Source organism: Monodon monoceros, unplaced genomic scaffold (genome assembly GCF_005190385.1).
Source record: "Monodon monoceros isolate NGI ecotype Baffin Bay Population unplaced genomic scaffold, NGI_Narwhal_1 Super_Scaffold_1, whole genome shotgun sequence".
Classification (NCBI taxonomy): Eukaryota; Metazoa; Chordata; class Mammalia; order Artiodactyla; family Monodontidae; genus Monodon; species Monodon monoceros.
In genome coordinates, this window is record NW_021703765.1 from 44,994,902 (window position 1) to 45,015,743 (window position 20,842).

Genomic DNA, 20,842 nt, shown 5'->3' on the forward strand with positions numbered 1-20,842 from the left:
GCTAACATTTGCCACCTCATATTCCTCACTCCACTGAGCTGCTTTCTGTTCTGCAAACACACCATGCTCTTTCTCAGCCCTGGACATCCTCCAATACATTTTCTTGTGACAAAAAAGTCCCCCTTTCCTCATTCCCCCTCTTTGTTCCCAATCCCACTCTCCAAATATGAATTTAGTCACCACTTCTGGAACTTTCCTTGATGCTCCCTGACCACTCTTCCAAGGTTAGGTGACCCTCCAGTCTTCTTCTCTAGCATTTCTTACTAACACGGCTGCTTCCCTTTGCTCTCCCCCAGAAGACATTCAGTTCCTTGAGACCCTGTGCTGTCACATCCCCTACACCAAACATGGTGCCAGGACCACAGTAGACACCCAATAAAGATGTTTAATGTGAGAAATAAATGACTGAATCAAATCATCAGGGTGGACTCTGCTTTCTTACCTGCTAAATAATACGGTCGAACTGGGAATAGATTTATCCTTTGGGAGGTAAGTCTGTCTAGGTACAGAGGAATCCAGGTAGGATGGCATACTAATGGGGAACATTGAGGGAAGTTTAATAAGTGGATGATTTACAAAGGTGTAGACAGCTTTTAAGAAAATCATCCAGGAAGACAGTAGAACCACAGGGCTAGTGAAGAGGATTGAAGAGGTATGGAAGTATCACCTTTAGGCCTAGAAAGGAGAAGGGATGGAATGGTCCTAGGGTCCAGAGGGTAAAGGGTTGGGTTGTGACCTTTGGAAGAATATTTTAGTGCCCCCTTGACAACCTGGGAGGGGGGGATCTGAGGGTATAAGGCTCTTCTCTTCTCTTGCCTCTTCCTCTCTGACCTACAACAGCATCTCACTGGCAGAACCCAGCTGGAAGCCAGAGGACAAGGAGATCTGAAGATGTGGTCCATACATGCCTGCTCTCTGACACTGGGCAGGATGGGGAGGTGACATTTGGATGTGGAGGGGCAAACAGAAAATACCCACCACAGTGATCTAATATTTCAAGAGTTGGCAAATAATAACAATGTTTAAACCGTGAATTGAGACAGTGAACTATTAGGTGGGAAAAATTCCTCCAGATGAGAATAATTAGTAAATTACTGTAATTAGTAAATTTCAAATTAGTGATTAAATAAATAATCTGACCTTATAATGTAAAGGTTAAAGTGACTTTGCTCCATATACTCCTTTTCCATGATGCATGTTTCTAACCTTTTCATTACTGGTCCAAACACCACATGGTAAGTTAATTCCATCACTCTGTTGAAGTCTTCCTTGAAACCATTGCTATGCCCTTGCATTATAGAAAAACAGGGGTCTCTAGGTATCGCAGACTTTATTTAAATTGGTACAAGAAACTAGAGATGTTGAATAGGGCAGTTCAAAGGTGCAGACTATGGGATTCTGCAAGTTTATATTGCATGAAAGTTGTGAGGTTCAAAGTTGAGTGGGGCTTAGTGAGGTTCAATCTGCATAAATAAAATTTTTATTATCTTTTCTTTTAATTTTCAGATTTCTTACCCTCCGTTACGGGCTGAATTGTATCCTCCCCAAAACCTATAGGTTGAAGTCCTACCCTCAGGACTTCAGAATGTGACTATATTTGCGGGTAGGGTCTTTTTTTTTTTTTTTTAATAGATCAGTTTGTAGAGAATTGATATCTTTTTATTTATTTATTTATTTAGGGCTATGTTGGGTCTTCGTTTCTGTGCGAGGGCTTTCTCTAGTTGCAGCGAGCGGGGGCCACTCTTCATCGCGGTGCGCGGGCCTCTCACTGTCGCGGCCTTCTCTTGTTGTGGAGCATAGGCTCCAGACGCACAGGCTCAGTAGCTGTGGTACACGGGCTTAGTTGCTCCGTGGCATGTGGGATCTTCCCAGACCAGGGCTCGAACCCATGTCCCCTGCATTGGCAGGCAGATTCTCAACCACTGCGCCACCAGGGAAGCCCTGCAGGTAGGGTCTTTAAAGAGGTAATTAAGTTAAAATGAGGTCATTAGGGTGAGCCTTAATCCAATAAGACTGGTGGTTCTTTTAAGAGACTATTAGGACAGAGGTATGGAGGGAAGATCATGGGAAGACATATGCAGAAGACGGCCACCTACAAGCCAAGGAGAGAGGCCTTAGGAGCAACCAACCTTGCCAAACCTTGATCTTGGACTCCTAGCCTCCAGAATTGCGAGACACTACAGATCAGTTTAAGCCAGCCAGACTGGTACTTTGTTAAGGCAGCTCTAACAGCGCCCCCTCACCCCCCAGGCCACCATCACATCTCTTGCAACTTTAAGCTGACAAATTTCCTGCATAACTCCAGGATTCATTTTCTCCCATGAATTATGTCACCTCAGGGTCTTGGACAGCCCACAATTTTATAACATGATTAAAGCAACAGCAAAATGGTGAAAAAAGATCTCAAATACCAGGAACACAGCCAACGTTCTTCAGGCCATGAGCTAGGGCCTGCTGTTTCCTGTCATCAGAGGGTCTGTGGGATCCAGTTCGTGGGTGTGCAGCTCCAGCTGGGTACTTTTCTTTAACAAATAGTAAAACCAAGCAAGTCTCAGACTTGCTATTTTTCAAGGTGTAAAAGCCCAAAGAGGTCCACAATTTCAGTGGGAATGCCAATGATAAGGGTTGAAAGAGACCTGGAGAAATCTTCCCTTTTCAGATCACTTTAGCCAAATCAAAGATCCATTCATAATCGTATGCAAAACCTCACCAGAATTAATTATAGGATTTATCCTAAATTTAACCATACACTTATATGGTGGTTTATGATTTTTGTTAAAGATGTAAGCTAGACACAAAAATAATTGACTTGCTATATTGTGTGTGTGTGTATGTGTGTGTGTCTCTGACATAAGGGGTTCTCATGTTATGATTAATAAACTATTTCCACACACCTAAAGGTAGGCCCACATAGAGAACATTCTTCAAGGAGAAATTATTCTGTTTTAAAAGATGTTTCAGTCCTTGAAACAATAATACAACCTCTGTGTTAATTCGAACAATTTTTACTTACATCCACTATTAAGAAATACAAATCTGACTATTCTTAAAGCCATTCGGCGGCTTCCCACCACACATAAAGGAAGTGTGAATGCCTTATCATGTCCACGAGCTCTCCATGAACTGAGCCCTTTGATTTTTAGCCTTCGCTTATGAGGACTCATCCTGCCACCCACAGCCCATTTGACTTTCTTTCTGTTCCCTAAATACACCAAACTCTTTCCCATCTCAGAGCTTTTGCACATTCTGATCCTTCTGCCCAGAAAACTGTTCCCAAGGGTTTTGACTTAATTTACTTCTTCTCATCTTTGAGGACTCAGCTCACACATCACCTTCTTTCTTGAACTTCTACCTCAGTGCCCTTTTCCCCCTATTAACTATCATATAACCCTTGTTATTTCCTTCATAGAAACTTTCAGTCTTACATATCATGTTTATTTATTTTGTGTACTTACTTAGTATCCTCTTCTCACTAGAGTGTAACTGGCATAAAGGCAGAGATCTTATTTTTCTTGTTTACATGCCTATCCAAAGAGGGAGCTGTGGACATGGGAGTTGCTCAATAAATGTCTGATAAATAAACAGACAAAAGATATGGTTTCCAAATATACATGTATGTAATATTATATGATCCTTGATGCTGTCAATCTCAGCCCATTTTCTTTAAAATATTTTTCAGTGTTTAAAATTTTGAAGACAGCTTGAATGATGCTAGATTACTTGGTCTTTTCCATAAAGCTTATTTTAAGTTTAACTTGATTCTGTCAATAAATAAATCATGCTTGCCTATAGTATGCCAGGCACTATACTTGGCACTTAATATGACAATGTAGTTTTCCTTCCAATTCTCTTTCCATTTTTCAGAATTCTCAGAGATTATGAAGCTATCAGAGATTATGAATTATCAGAACAACTTATAAGAATCTTCCCCAAATGTGCTGACCCTCAATACTTTTGCCTATAAATTGGAGATAGTCAATACCAAGCCTCCACACCTCTAATTCTGTTGGTATTGTAGTTCTGTTTTCATTAACTTATGCTCCTAGCACCTCTTTATATTTATACAGTGGATAAAAGTCATCAATGATGATGCCACATCCTATTTAGTCCTCTATTTTATTTTCCTGCAGACGAGAAATATACAGCAGGAAAGAGATGGTTTGAGGAAAAGCATTTTTTCTCATGCAGGTACAATTTAAATTTTAAAACGAATGTTTAAAAGAGGCCAGTTTAATCTGCTGAAGAGACAGGCTACCTAAGATAGGTAATGGTACCTATAAATATTTACTAGCTCTTTCCATCAACAGACATGTTTTCTAAATATTCAAGAAAAGTAGGAAGGAACAACAAACACTGGGCTTCTCCTTTCCTCCCTAATGAGGCTTTTTTCATTGTGTATAAGATCATTTCTTGGCTACTCTCTGCTCGTCCCACAGGCTCTAGCTATTCTGTGTTCACCATCTATGATAAGTCATTTCAATTAAAAGTAATACCATTTTATTGCATTTAATCCAAAGTGTGATTTAAAAATTTATTCATAGCAAGGGAGTGCCTGTCAAACATTAGTTTTACACATCAATTCCTGGTCTTTACCACATTTACAATAAAGTCGTCAAATTGAGCCATATTTGTTTCTATATCTTCCTGTAAAGTCTTTGCCCTCCTTCCTGCTTTTTTGTCACCTTGAAACACATTTCACTTTTCTCTTCCATGAAAGACTCCGGTCAGCTTGAAAAACAGATATGGGCGAATGCCTACACTGGGGAAGAAGATATTGGCACATCTAACCCAGAGGTAGAGACAGTGTTCCAAAGATAGTATACTGATATTTTACTCCTTTGCTGTTAGTGGTGGTTGAAAAACAAATAATAGGAGAGTTTTATAGTTTCTGGACATGTGTATCATGTATAAGTGATTTAGTACTTTCAGAAGTGCAGTCAAATATGTCTGAAAAATGCAGATTGAACGTCTCTGTGCAGATTTGTTAAATAGTCCTTTTGATCAAAATGAAAAATAAACCATAAAGATGTATCAGATATGATGTTGTGAAAGCTTCTAAAAGGTGTCACTCGACACTGAAAAATTACATGGAATCAATAAGTATACTACAGACTTACTCTGTGCATGGAGAATTTTTCAAAATATTATTGATGTTTTGAAATTAAGAATTAAAGTGCTTAGCACAGTGACTAGAACGTAGAATGTGGGCCAAGAGGAGAGAGAAAAGATGATGCAGGTAAGAGATTCTGAGGTAAGAGTGATATCATATCGCTCAGGTATTTTTAATATTCTAACAATTAACTCATCAGTGCTTAAATCTATAATTCCCCATGAACTTAAATTTGATAACTTTTTGAGGGAGTTGCAAAAAGCCACATTCTTTCTTGGAAAGTTTATTCTTGGATGTTCCCATGTGTTAAGAAATATGTTGAAAGATGAATTAAGCAAGAGACCATATCCAGAACTTGTTTACTTTTACCTTAGTACTAAGGTTCAAGTTACTTTCAAAATTATAAGCCAGAAATAGTGTCCTTTTCTCCACTAGAAAAGGCAGTCTTTCAAGTTTTAAATCCCACTGTCATTAGCTCTCACAAAGACAAAAGCAAGCAAATAAATATCTAATCAATATTAACTTCTTTCTTCTCCTCTTTTCTAAATACTATGAGAAAAAAATTTAATTCCTTTTTTAACACAAGCAAAAAAAAAGACTTTTAAATATACCAAATATCCAAATAGTGTTAACAATAATTATGTGTTGACATAAGGTGAGATGCAAATAACTAACTAAATCACATGAGTTTAATGATACTAAGCTGAGCTGGTTCTGTTTTCAGCTATTTTGAGTATCAACCTCAGAAAATAATATTTGCAATACATATGCTACATTTTATGAGGCTACCAGATATAAGATTTCTTGAATTTTACACTAATTTTTCATTATATACGTTAGTTTTCAAAAATCACTATTTATCTTCATTTTTACAAAAATATTCTTGTTCACAGTATTCATTTTGAACGAACAGTCAACAAGAAGTCCTCAAAAAAAGTTAGCACAGTCACCACAGCCTGTGTCCCTCAGGGATGAAATGATATTAGATTTGGTGAGGCAAACCGTATATCACAAATACTCCCAGCACTGGACAAGGAAATATTTCATTGCATAGGAGGGGTGGATTTAGAATTACTCTCTGCCCTCAAATGCTATAGTTTATCTTAGGATACATCATTGACATACTCTCTTGATTTCATCAAATCTCTTAAGAGCTTGCTTTCTTCAAATACAAACTCATACACACATACGCATACACATCATTGAATAGATATCATTCAAAGCTATTTCAATTTTGCCTTTTTTTAAACTCTCAGTGAATCTTTCTTTTATTTTTTCCTATAGGCTTAGCATTTCTAAATTTAATGATATGTGATTTGAATTCATTAGTTATCACCTTATTAAAAGGGATCATATCTCATTAATTTTTGTATCCAAAACATCAACACAGAGTACCCACACTGACTAGACAGCCATGCTTGGTGAATTAATTAGCAAAATGTTTGTCAAAGAAGGCTCCATCACTAACCCACTTCTAGACACTGTTAAAACTTACAGTTCAGAAGGCCCCTCATCAATTCAGGCCACTGCAAATGATATTTTATTTTGACTTAGCGTCTTGAAGTCATCTTCAAGATCACGTCATATCTTAACCAACCATATCAAAAACTGAACCCATTTCAGGAAATAAAAATGTACGTGTCCAAATATTCGTTTAAAGGAAAGTATTGCATTTTTCCAGTAAGTTGTTCACATAAAACTTTCCCTATTCCAACCACCTATCCAAAACCATCAAAGCGGAGAAACACACCAACACACATACTAATCAAACTGTCAAAAATTAAATACAAAGAAAACATATTAAAAGCAGCAAGGGAAAAACAACAAATAACACACAAGGGAATCCCCATAAGGTTAACAGCTGATCTTTCAGCAGAAACTCTGCAAGCCAGAAGGGACTGGCAGGACATATTTAAAGTGATGAAGGAGAAAAACCTACAACCAAGATTACTCTACCCAGCAAGGATCTCATTCAGATTTGATGGAGAAATTAAAACCTTTACAGACAAGCAAAAGCGAGAGAGTTCAGCACCACCAAACCAGCTTTACAACAAATGCTAAAGGATCTTCTCTAGGCAAGAAACACAAGAGAAGGAAAAGACCTACAATAACAAACCCAAAACAATAAAGAAAATGGGAATAGGAACATACATATTGATAATTACCTTAAATGTAAATGGATTAAATGCTCCTACCAAAAGACACAGACTGGCTGAATGGATACAAAAACAAGACCCATATATATGCTGTCTACAAGAGACCCACTTCAGACCTAGAGACACATAAAGACTGAAAGTAAGGGGATGGGAAAAGATATTCCATGCAAATGGAAACCAAAAGAAAGCTGGAGTAGCAATTCTCATATCAGACAAAATGGACTTTAAAATAAAGACTATTAGAAGAGACAAAGAAGGACAATACATAATGATCAAGGGATTGATTCAAGAAGAAGATATAACAATTGTAAATATTTATGCACCCAACATAGGAGCACCTCAATACATAAGGCAAATACTAACAGCCATAAAAGGGGAAATCGACAGTAACACATTCATAGTAGGGGACTTTAACACCCCACTTTCACCAATGGACAGATCATCCAAAATGAAAATAAATAAGGAAACACAAGCTTTAAATGATACATTAAACAAGATGGACTTAATTGATATTTATAGGACACTCCATCCAAAATCAACAGAATACACATTTTTCTCAAGTGCTTATGGAACATTCTCCAGGATAGATCATATCTTGGGTCACAAATCAAGCCTTGGTAAATTTAAGAAAATTAAAATTGTATCAAGTATCTTTTCCGACAACAATGCTATGAGACTAGATATCAATTACAGGAAAAGATCTGTAAAAAATACAAACACATGGAGGCTAAACAATACACTACTTAATAACGAAGTGATCACTGAAGAAATCAAAGAGGAAATCAAAAAATACCAAGAAACAAATGACGATGGAGACACGACGACCCAAAACCTATGGGATGCAACAAAAGCAGTTCTAAGAGGGAAGTTTATAGCAATACAATCCTACCTTAAGAAACAGGAAACATCTCGAATAAACAACCTAACCTTGCACCTAAAGCAATTAGAGAAAGAAGAACAAAAAAAACCCCAAAGTTAGTAGAAGGAAAGAAATCATAAAGATCAGATCAGAAATAAATGAAAAAGAAATGAAGGAAACAATAGCAAAGATCAATAAAACTAAAAGCTGGTTCTTTGAGAAGATAAACAAAACTGATAAACCATTAGCCAGACTCATCAAGAAAGAAGGGAGAAGACTCAAATCAATAGAATTAGAAATGAAAAAGGAGAAGTAACAACTGACACTGCAGAAATACAAAAGATCATGAGAGATTACTACAAGCAACTTTATGCCAATAAAATGGACCACCTGGAAGAAATGGACAAATTCTTAGAAATACACAACCAGCCAAGACTGAATCAGGAAGAAATAGAAAATATGAAGAGACCAATCACAAGCACTGAAATTGAAGCTGTGATTAAAAATCTTCTAACAAACAAAAGCCCAGGACCAGATGGCTTCACAGGCGAATTTTATCGAACATTTAGAGAAGAGCTAACACCTATCCTTCTCGAACTCTTCCAAAATATAGCAGAGGGAGGAACACTCCCAAACTCATTCTACGAGGCCACCATCACCCTGATACCAAAACCAGACAAGGATGTCACAAAGAAAGAAAACTACAGGCCAATATCACTGATGAACATAGATGCAAAAATCCTCAACAAAATACTAGCAAACAGAATCCAACAGCACATTAAGAGGATCATACACCATGACCAAGGGGGGTTTATTCCAGGAATGCAAGGATTCTTCAATATATGCAAATCAATCAATGTGATACACCATATTAACAAACTGAAGGAGAAAAACCATATGGTAATCTCAATAGAGGCACAGAAAGCTTTCGACAAAATTCAACACCCGTTTATGATAAAAACCCTCCATTAAGTAGACACAGAGGGAACTTACCTCAACGTAATAAAGGCCATATATGACAAACCCATAGCCAACATCGTACTCAATGGTGAAAAACTGAAAGCATTTCCACTAAGATCAGGAACAAGACAAGGTGGCCCACTCTCACCACTCTTATTCAACATAGTTTTGGAAGTTTTAGCCACAGCAATCAGAGAAGAAAAGGAAATAAAAGGAATCCAAATCAGAAAAGAAGAAGTAAAGCTGTCACTGTTTGCAGATGACATGATAATATACATAGAGAATCCTAAAGATGCTACCAGAAAACTACTAGAGCTAATCAATGAATTTGGTAAAGTAGCAAGATACAAAATTAATGTACAGAAATCTCTGGCATTCCTATACACTAACGATGAAAAATCTGAAAGTGAAATCAAGAAAACACTCCCATTTACCATTGCAACAGAAAGAATAAAATATCTAGGAATAAACCTACCTAAGGAGACAAAAGACCTGTATGCAGAAAATTATAAGACACTGATGAAAGAAATTAAAGATGATACAAACAGATGGAGAGATATACCATGTTCTTGGATTGGAAGAATCAACATTGTGAAAATGATTCTACTACCCAAAGCAATCTACAGATTCAATGCAATCCCTATCAAACTACCACTGGCATTTTTCACAGAACTAGAACAAAAAATTTCACAATTTGTATGGAAACACAAAAGACCTTGAATAGCCAAAGCAATCTTGAGAACGAAAAACGGAGCTGAAGGAATCAGGATCCCTAACTTCAGACTATACTACAAAGCTACAGTAATCAAGACAGTATGGTACTGGCAGAAAAACAGAAATATAGATCAGTGGAACAGGATAGAAAGCCCAGAGATGAACCCACGCACATATGGTCACCTTATCTTTGATAAAGGAGGAAGGAATGTACAGTGGAGAAACGACAGCCTCTTCAATAAGTGGTGCCTGGAAAACTGGACAGGTACATGTAAAAGTATGAGATTAGAACACTCCCTAACACCATACACAAAAATAAGCTCAAAATGGATTAAAGACCTAAATGTAAGGCCAGAAACTATCAAACTCTTAGAGGAAAACATAGGCAGAACACGCTATGTCATAAACCACAGCAAGATCCTTTTTGACCCACCTCCTAGAGAAATGGAAATAAAAACAAAAATAAACAAATGGGACCTAATGGAACTTCAAAGCTTTTGCATAGCAAAGGAAACCATAAACAAGACCAAAAGACAACCCTCAGAATGGGAGAAAATATTTGCAAATGAAGCAACTGACAAAGGATTAACCTCCAAAATTTACAAGCAGCTCATGCAGCTCAATAACAAAAAAACAAACAACCCAATCCAAAAATGGGCAGAAGACCTAAAGAGACATTTCTCCAAATAAGATATACAGAGTGCCAACAAACACATGAAAGAATGCTCAACATCATTAATCATTAGAGAAATGCAAATCAAAACTACAATGAGATATCATCTCACACCAGTCAGAATGGCCATCATCAAAAAGTCTAGAAACAATAAGTGCTGGAGAGGGTGTGGAGAAAAGGGAACACTCTTGCACTGCTGGTGTGAATGTGAATTGGTTCAGCCACTATGGAGAACAGTATGGAGGTTCCTTAAAAAACTACAAATAGAGCTACCATATGACCCAGCGATCCCACTACTGGGCATATACCCTGAGAAAACCATAATTCAAAAAGAGTCATGTACCAAAATGTTCATTGCAGCTCTATTTACAATAGCCAGGACATGGAAGCAACCTAAGTGTCCACTGACAGATGAATGGATAAAGAAGATGTGGCACGTATATACAATGGAATATTACTCAGCCATAAAAAGAAATTGAGTTATTTGTAGTGAGGTGGATGGACCTAGAGTCTGTCATACAGAGTGAAGTAAGTCAGAAAGAGAAAGACAAATACCGTATGCTAACACATATATATGGAATCTAAGAAAAAAAATGTCATGAAGAACCTAGGTGTAAGACAGGAATAAAGACACAGACCTACTAGAGAATGGACTTGAGGATATGGGGAGAGGGAAGGGTAAGCTGGGAGAAAGTGAGAGAGTTGCATGGACATATATACACTACCAAACGTAAAATAGATAGCTAGTGGGAAGCAGCCGCGTAGCACAGGGAGATCAGCTCGGTGCTTTGTGACCACCTAGAGGGATGGGATAGGGAAGGTGGGAGGGAGGGAGATGCAAGAGGGAAGAGATATGGGGACATATGTATATGTATAACTGATTCACTTTGTTATAAAGCAGAAACTAACCCACCATTGTAAAGCAATTATACTCCAATAAAGATGTGAAAAAAAAGAAAATAAAAACCATTGAAGCTGTAAGATAGAATTTCTCTATACAGAGGCGCATTTATAGTTCTACATGTTGTATGTTTCCAATTTAGGTTTTTCTCCATATAAACACTGTCTTATAAAATTTTTATAAAATTTCATTGCTTAAGACTTAAAAGTGACTATTTGGAAAGGTTTTGTTTTTGTTATTTTTTAAATGAAATTCATACTGTCTTAGTTTAAAAAATTATATACATAACTTCCCTAGTGACTTTGATTTTCCTAAAATAACTGCGAGCTGTTCTTATTCAACCAATCAATATATATTTATTGTCTTATTCTATTTACCAAGACTATTAGGTTCTGACTATTCTAATTTATTTGACCTTGAATCATTGCTTTACTTGGGCAGCAGAAAAATAATAATAATGGTAACACATCTTGTTTCATTTTTGTTTATAATTATATTTTAGTTTTTCTGTTTGACCAATACTATCTTGTTCTCTATTTTAAAATTTTTAATTCTTTAGGGATCGTAGTCCTTCCTCATTTACCATTAGTCCTGTGTTTTGTCCCATTATGCACTTTTTCCTTTTTCTTTTTCAATATTCTTCTGGACACTTAATTTGTGCTTTAGTTATATATATCTGGTCCTTGATAATTTTTCTTAATTTTTGAAGAAAATAATTTCTTCCCTAAAAAGTGTTAAAAGCAGAGCTCACAGAGCCAAATCTTTTTTATTTCCCCATCTCTCAATAATTTTGAGCAACCTCAAACAGCAAACTTTGCTTTATAGTGCTGGGTATAGGGGGAAGTAAATAAATCATTATGCTTCCAGACCCCTCCTAGTCTGTAAAGTTTTAATGGTTTGTCTTTGTCCTATTTATCCCTAATATTAAAATGATAAGATGTTTTCTTCTGAAATTTCAGAGAGTAAGTGCTACTTTGTACCATACCACATCCTGCATCCTGTAGATCAACGTTGGATAACCAGTACCGCAGTCCTCTAGTGTGCTCTCATTTTTGTTTTGAATTTCTTCTACTGAAGAAAAGCCAACCCCAGGCTTTTATTTTCCGATTAGAGTTCACTTTGGATGTCACTGTGCAGATCCATTGATCTGTGAAGTTGAATAATCATTGGAATAGCTTGATCAAAATAAGTGATCTTGATCAGACATCAGGGAAGTTTTGAATTTGGAAGGATCATCAGGGACCATCCATTCCCATGACCTCATGCACTACAGGTGATAAAACTGAGCCCAGAGAGAACAGACTTGCCCAGCTTCGTGGAAGCAAATCCAGTTGTCCAGTACTCTTTCCATTTCATCTCACTAGACTAAGCTTTTTAAAAATGGTTTTCAACCTCTTTTTCCTTAAGAATTATTTTTATTCCCCTCCCCCAACCCGAAAATTCTGGATAAAGTGGTTTCTCTCATCTATTACAAGAGTCCTGCCATTCTGCCCTCTGGTTCAGTGGGGTAGCTTGTGTTCTCTTGATCGTGAATCAACATAAATGATGTTCTTTGATTATTTTTCTTGTTTTACTCCTGCTCTGCAGAATAAGAGCAAGAAAAGTTAAAGGGAAATTACAATAGCTTCTGGCCTATCCTCTGTTGACTCATGTAAAAATATGTCTTTCCAGGTAAATATATCTCTGCTTTCTCTCAACAAAACAGCTGGAGCTATAAATAAGATGATTTAGAGGTATTTGTAACCCCCATATGGCCTTGTACATTGTGCTTAATACATTTCAGCTAAATTATTATTTTGGCTATTTATTAAGCCAAATCATCATTTGAAACTGCATGGCTAAAGAAAAGCACAAACTCAAAAATAGCAAGAACTATCCCGTAATAGTGTTGTACTTGTACCTTAAGGTAGCTTTTTTATGTGCATAGAGACACCGGAAAAATATCCTTCCCTACTCTTTTCCTACACCTCTACCCCATCCTCCTCACACACAGCTTTCATAAACTATGAGCCCCTCACTTGGCTCATTCTTTTTTTTTTTTTTTTTTTTTTTTTTTTTGCGGTACGCGGGCCTCTCACTGTTGTGGCCTCTCCCGTTGCGGAGCACAGGCTCCGGACGCGCAGGCTCAGCGGCCATGGCTCACGGGCCCAGCCACTCGCGGCATGTGGGATCCTCTCGGACCAGGGCACGAACCCGGGTCCCCTGCATCAGCAGGCGGACTCTCAACCACTGCGCCACCAGGGAAGCCCCACTTGGCTCATTCTTTATATTACTAGTTACACTATTTTCAAAGCGAGGTTTGCATTTCTTATACTTAATCCAATGATATCTGCACTGTGTGTGTTTCACAAATAAACTTATGAATGATGAAGTCCTCTTTCTACAAAGGCACTCTTGTCAACGAACGTACCTTGGGATTTGATGCAGAAACTTCTTCTATGACTATAATTTTTACCAACCTACACATTAAAGGATCAGTGATCTGTAAGCTTCATACTTGCCCAGAAATAATCAATAGTTAAGCGCTTTAAGAAATTCAAAGAACTAAACAAAATTAATAGACTGGAGAGTTTAGAAACATGCTGTGAACCAATGTTTTAGAAATAATGCACTACGTAAAAATTAAACTAGTTTAACTACAAAATTTAAGAAGGTGCTATTTTCACTTATCCATGTAACTCTCATACCATGCCATAACCATGTCATCAAATGCCATGGGAAGATACATCTTATACCGATGCTTTGTAAGCTTTTTAAGGTGATTCTTTGATCCTTTATTCATCAGTGTTGAAAATTCACAAAATTCAATTTCCTTAGTCATTAAAATATTTTTAATGGGTTTGGACGAAGATTTAGGATTGGAAGACAGTTCACAGTTCAAAGGGTTTGATTTGCTATAATAGACAAATGAAATAGATTCTAAAGACTGGAAAATTCCACAATGGACGGAAATGTCTAGAAGCACATCAATCAGGCAAATTCCAGGAGAACTGACCTGACTGTGCCCAGTTTCCCCCATGAGCTACAAAAACTTTAAGAATTTAGAAACAACAGAGTTATAATGATATTCTTGCTTGACTCCTTTATTTTACAAATGAGAAGGTAGAGGCCACAAAAATTGTATGACTTGCAGTAGCCAAGAAGTAGAGTCCAGGTCTCCTGACCCCGGCTGGGATTTATTCACTGCTCAAATGTAATAGATGGTTACAACCCCGAGAGCTCATAGAACATGGAATGACACCCATGGGACCAAACCAAAAATGACTAAGTTAAATTGGTTAATTCATTCAATAAGCACTCATCAATTTCCAGTTAAATATAGCTCAGGGCCACTACCTTGTTTCTTTAAAACTCCAACAGCAGAAAAAGTGGTTCATTCTAGTGGTGAATAAGGCCTTCATTGCAGTATCCGAGTTAAACGTTAATAACAAACCAGCAGACATACAAAATTAAGATAAAACTTGTAACAAAAATCAGACTGTGTTTAAAAGAAACCAGAATCACGCAAACAAGTCCTATAATAGTATTTCTTCACAGAACCAAAGTGTACTACCACCAGATGTGTTCTTCCTAACCCACTTGTAAGAATAAGACCTACTGGGGCTTCCCTGGTGGCGCAGTGGTTGAGAGTCTGCCTGCCGATGCAGGGGACACAGCTTCGTGCCCCGGTCCGGGAGGATCCCACATGCCGTGGAGCGGCTGGGCCCGTGAGCCATGGCCGCTGAGCCTGCGCGTCCGGAGCCTGTGCTCCGCAGCGGGAGAGGTAAGACCTACTGAAAACGTAGAAGGTTGATAACGTCTCCATTTGAAAAAATATGTATTCTAATATAGCAATGAGGTAGGTTTAGACACTTACTACTTTTTAAAAAATTAGTTTTTCTTTGTTAACACATAGAAACTACCTGAATGCAAAGTAAGCAATCAAGAGTTATGCTAATTTTGTTTGCCCTAGTTTGGTCAAATTGTTGCTAGCATAATATTTGGAACTAATGTTTAGATTTCAACGAAGTTTCCTTTAACGATAAGAAAAAAAAAAAATCCGTCCTGACCTTGGTCTGCCAACTTCAGCTTGCTGGATTTTGAAATGTGTGGCCTGAGAGAGGTACAAGGTCTTGGATTATTGTACAGGGCTTTTTTAGGAAGTCTTTGCCTTACACAAACCTGCTACCAAACTCGCTTGTGGCGCATATATCCTTACTGGAATTTACTGACCTATTATTTCATATACAGATAGAGATATAGGTATAGATATAGATCTATTTATATAATAATAGATATAAATAATAGATAAATCTGTAAAGCAAAAGAAATTCTAAGACTTTGGAGTCAGTGCTTGCTTGTCACAACATACTAACCTATAGATTTCTCCTTCAGGTGTTTCTAGAACACTTGGGAAAGAATCTGAGACAGGGCAGAGGTGAAGAAGAGAAGGTGACTTAGGAGACAAACGCCGGAGATCACCACTCCCTGGACCAGGAGTGGGTGGCACCAGAGCCCTAGGGCTGGGAGGGAGGGCGAGTGGCCAGCAGAGGTAAGGCCAGAGAGTGACAGCCAGAGAGCGACAAAGGCGGAGGCGGGGAGGCCGGCAGGCGGGCGCGCGGCTGGGGGGAGTGAGGGGTTGGTGGGGGAACCGGGGGGCGGAGCCGCGGGGCGGGGCGGCGGCGGGAGCGGGAGCGGCCGGGAGCCCAGGCGGCGACGCAGCCCCAGTCGGGCGGACGGGCGAGGGCGAGCGCCGGGCTCAGCGCCGCTCCAGCTCCGGCACCGCGCTCCTGCCCACCGCGCGGCCCGCGGCGGGCGGAGTCCGCGAGAGTTTGCCCCGGAGCTCGGGGAAGTTTCCCGCCGAAGCTCCGCTCCCGTGAAAGCAGTCCCTGCCGGCACCCTCAGCTCCCCTAGCCGCTTGTCAGGTAACCGCCGGGGGTCGGGGCGTGGGGGAGGGGGTCCGGGATTGGAGGGGCCGAGATTGCGGGGGCGCCGCTTGCACCCTCGGTAGGAGAGGGGTCTGGGTGGGCGGGGAAGCGCACCCTCACCTTTCCAGGTACTCCACCTCTGATGACTGCAGAAGGCATCTTCTCTTTCTACCGTAATCCCCTCCCCCCCCCATTTGAACCCACTCCCGTTCACTTTATTGATTGTGCTGAGGGGAAAGGGGGTCCGGGAGATGGAGGGGGGTGCGAAGACTTGGAGAGGGGCGGCGGAGGAGGACAGGTGCCTGAACTCGGGAGCTACCTGTGCTGGATTCCTGAGCCCCGGCGGGGAGGGTCACCCTGCACCCTAGGATTCTGGTGCCAGCCCCCACTCGGGGCAAGCCAGCCGAGGTTAGAAAGAAGACATCAGGAGGAATGGTCTTGAGTTTCTGATGGCGGTTTATCCGGTCCTCCAGCGTGTTTGGCAGAAAGATGAGCATCTCTGCTGTGATGCCCCTTTTTGCATCGGTCCCAAACTCCGAGACCTCGCAGAGGCTCTTGCTGAGGCTGCGGGCCACGTGGGAGGGAAGTGCGGAGACTCGGAGCCCAGGTTCCATCCGGGCCGGGCAGAGGGGTTGGGGGTGCCCTGGGGAGGGGCCCGAGGTGGGTGGGAGAGAGTAGGAACTGCGTGGTTGCTTTGTTGCCGCAGCTGTTACTTTCACACGGTTACCTGCTCCCGCTTCTGCCCCGTTTCAACATCCTGCCTATCAGCGTGTTTCTGTTAGGAGGCTAAAAGGTGTTATGTTTGATGTCTGTCAGCAGTTATTTCCAACTAAGTTCACAGGAGCGATGCTGGAGCGGCCGCTGGTTCTCCCTCCTCTTCCTGCGGGTCCACCCCCAACTCCCTCGCATCAGCAAACCTGTTCTGAACAGTTCCCAGGGTTTTCAAAGGGATAGGAAGTAAATCATACAGAGTGTGTGCTTGTGTGACTTTTCCCCCATTATGTTATCACGAGCAAATCAAAACACTGTGGATGTTTAATAGGACTCTCCTTTAGCAGTTTTTATAGTAATTAAGAGTATTATTTACCAGTATTTATTTTTCTTTAGTTTAAGCCCAAACATTGCGTTAATCTCTCTGTATACAGTTTTATCTGTGTTTGTCACTATTCCATTGGGTTTAAAGGACGTGGACTTATTTTAGACTGACATATATATACACACCAAAATACAGTGTGACTGTAGTTAATATTTATCTGTCTTCCTAGTTCGGTGGCCTGGCACCTGCCAATCCCAGCACATAATTATAGTACAATATGCCTGTCTACCAAATTGAGAATAAGGAGATTGTCATTGCTTTTCATGGGCGAGAGTACCCTGGACTACCAGATTTTATGATTGCTCAGAGGGTTTTTAAGGGCTTCAATCAGCATGAATCAGATACACAGAACAAAATTACAGTTCTTCCCCATGTATCCAAAAAAGGATACAATACCCGGGCACTGGTAGTTGACTCATTATTGAGGAAAAATTTAAGTCCTCTCATCACACAGAAAACATTTTGGTTGAATATAGTCAATAAGAAATAGCACACATTGAATGACTTGAGAAAACAAGAGGAATTTTCCTCTGGCCTCAATTTGGGTTTTATCTCTTTTATTACAGTAGCATCCTCCAGAAAATGAGCCTTGCAGGTAGTTGTTGGTCTGTAGTGACTACAACACCATATTTTTTTAATACAGAGGCTTGCTGACAGTCCAAAAACATAAATGTTTTAAACCATTACCAACCATCTGTTCTCTCCCACTCAAAGCATAATGTTTTATTTTCACAGGTATCAAGACATACATCCTCACTTTATACATTTCCATGAACATCCCAAAAGCTGTAATGGTATCTGATCTTGACCCAAGTTCAGCAACTGTTGTGTTTGGTTTATTACACTCTAAGCTCCTCTCCTTTTATTTTCAATGAAAGAAGAAATCAAGAAAGTTGTAAAGCCTTTGGCCAAGGCTGGTGTATACTCCACTGAAATCTGATTGCTCTTTCCCCCCCACCTTTTTGTTACCAGAGAGGAGCTGGGAGTTAGCGCAGCTGCAGGCTCCTCCTGATGGCATTCTTTCCCTTTCTTCCTGGTCACAAGGGTAGCAATTGGTACTCTGAAGCAGTGCATGAAACAGCCCCGTGACTCCAGAAAATTAGTGTGGTTTGCAGAAGAATGTAACATCTTCCCAGGAAGAATTGACAAAATGGGAGACTAACTTAATATTCCAACCCCCAAATTAAGTAGACCTAAGACATACACATTCTTTCCCGCACAAATATTCGGTATGTGTAATATAGGGTATTATATAAGATACGAGTAAAATGTCTATCTACATCGTATCTTTATATTTGTGTTTGGGAATCTAGATGAATTTGTATATAATCGGCAGATAGATACACACCCTTCGTTTTGTTCATGTTGTCATTAAAGCAAGATTTGAGGTTTTGAGTCCTCCCCCATCCAGAATGCTTTCCCATTTGGGAATGTCTGCTTTATCTGGAACTGCAATGTTAGGATATTTTTATCACTTAAAATTAAGTCACATAATAAAAATATTGTTCCTTCAGTGTGGCCAGAACGTTAGGAAATTCTTTTTACTCAAATCTGGGTGTCCCAAAGCACTTCCGTATTTTTAAGGGAAAAGATATTGGCAATCTTGCTCACACTTTGCAAATGATGGATATGTACTTGAAGATTATCACGAACCAAAGAAAGGTGGGGCTTCTGTCTTCTTACCTGTTACACTGCTCTATACTGCTCTTGCCTTGAAGGCACAAGGGTCTCCTTACTTGCTGCCAGGATAGCATTGAAAAGAATGAACCCAAGCTATAGATAATTTTGAAAGTAAAGTTGCATTTTAAAATATGGTCTAATTTAAACCTTTGGAAAAACATAAGGATGCGATTTTTCTGTGTACTAAAAACGAATTATTGAGGGGAGACAGTTTCATCACGTATAGGAAGCACTCTGAATTATTCATGTTAATGAGAGGAATAGAGGCAAAGATAATCCAAAATCATGGTTATTTACGAAGTCATTTGTGTTTGTCTTTGGAATGTATTACACGTTTGATTTGAAAACGATTTTCATTGTTATGGTGGGCAAGTTGCCTTTCTAATTATTTTGTTTTGTTTAGGTTAATTTTTAAATGATCTTGCATATCTCAAACACCAAAACTGATTTATGGGGAGGTGGGGCATGTGGGCAGCCTGCCCAGAAACGAGCTGGGTGACAAAAATGAGCAAACCTGGTATGAAAACTTTGAAGTAAATTATATATAACTCCCAGAGAGGTAATCAAGACTGGATTCTATACCTACTTAATGAATTTGTGTTAAGGATTAGATGTGTTCCTGGAAAAATAAAAGTCCTTCGATCAAAATTGGAGAAATTCAGTCCCACTTTGCATATAACAGAGGTGATTAATATGTTTTTGAAAAGATGATAGTGCGGGGTGCTTCTGAAAACCAAATAGGAATATTCTAACTTTTAAGTCTTTTTTTGTTTGTTGGTTTGTTTTTGTCTTATTAAATGGAAGTTTTTAAGCATGAGGTTTTCCTAAAGCATACACATGTGTATGTGTTAAGGTGATACTCCTAAGCCTTATTTCTATATGTATGTTTCAAAAACAAAAACAGCAAGTTGCCATCAGAATAAGGGGTTTGGTCCATTTGCTCTCTGCACCTAGGCTCCAAATCAAGTTTTATCAAAAAGAAGCTCTCAAGTATCTATTGTTACCAAGGACCTGGTTAGATAAAGTAGCTGAAGTTCAGCAAGACTGCCAACTTAACAGATTTCTATTGTGTTTTTCAAAAGCTCCAGGGCAAAATTCGTTGTCGATGAAATAGTTACTTGGACAAGAAGTTGATTCACAGCATAGCACTTGCTCTTGAACACCTTGTCTGTGGTCAGTGTTCAGCTGTGTATAGATTTTGTTGAATTGTTATTTCTGTGGACTATTAGAATTTAGAAGACCTCTGTGGAGAAGGTTAGAGCTACCAAAAATATATGATTGGAAAGGCAGAGAGATAAAATCATTTTTATTTCAAGAATTCAAAGCAAAAAAGAAAACTGTGACTTTTACGACAGGGAGCAGAATGGTGCTAGAAAAGTAGATGTCCCCTTCGGATTGGTGACTGTTCTCATAATTAATGTGCTCACTCCATAAAGTGTAGGGGGACTTCTTTTTTGAGGAAACATTTTGTAGTTTTATAAGACATGGCATTTTTAAAAGACTTGACTAGACTGAGTACTTAAGAAATATATTGTGGTTGGAAATATAATTGCTACCCACAGGATATATTTTATATACATTTATTAAAGGAATCAGTTTCTTCTGATCAGCACCTAAGTCTTAGAATCAAAATTATGCATTTTGTGATAGAGCTGGAAAGGACCTTAAAAGTAATTTATTCCAATGCCCTTATTTTACAGTTAAGGAAATGGGGGCCCACAGTGATCCCAGTGAGCTGCTAAAGGTCACACCGGTGGTTAGTGGCAGAGTAGATACTAGAAACCTG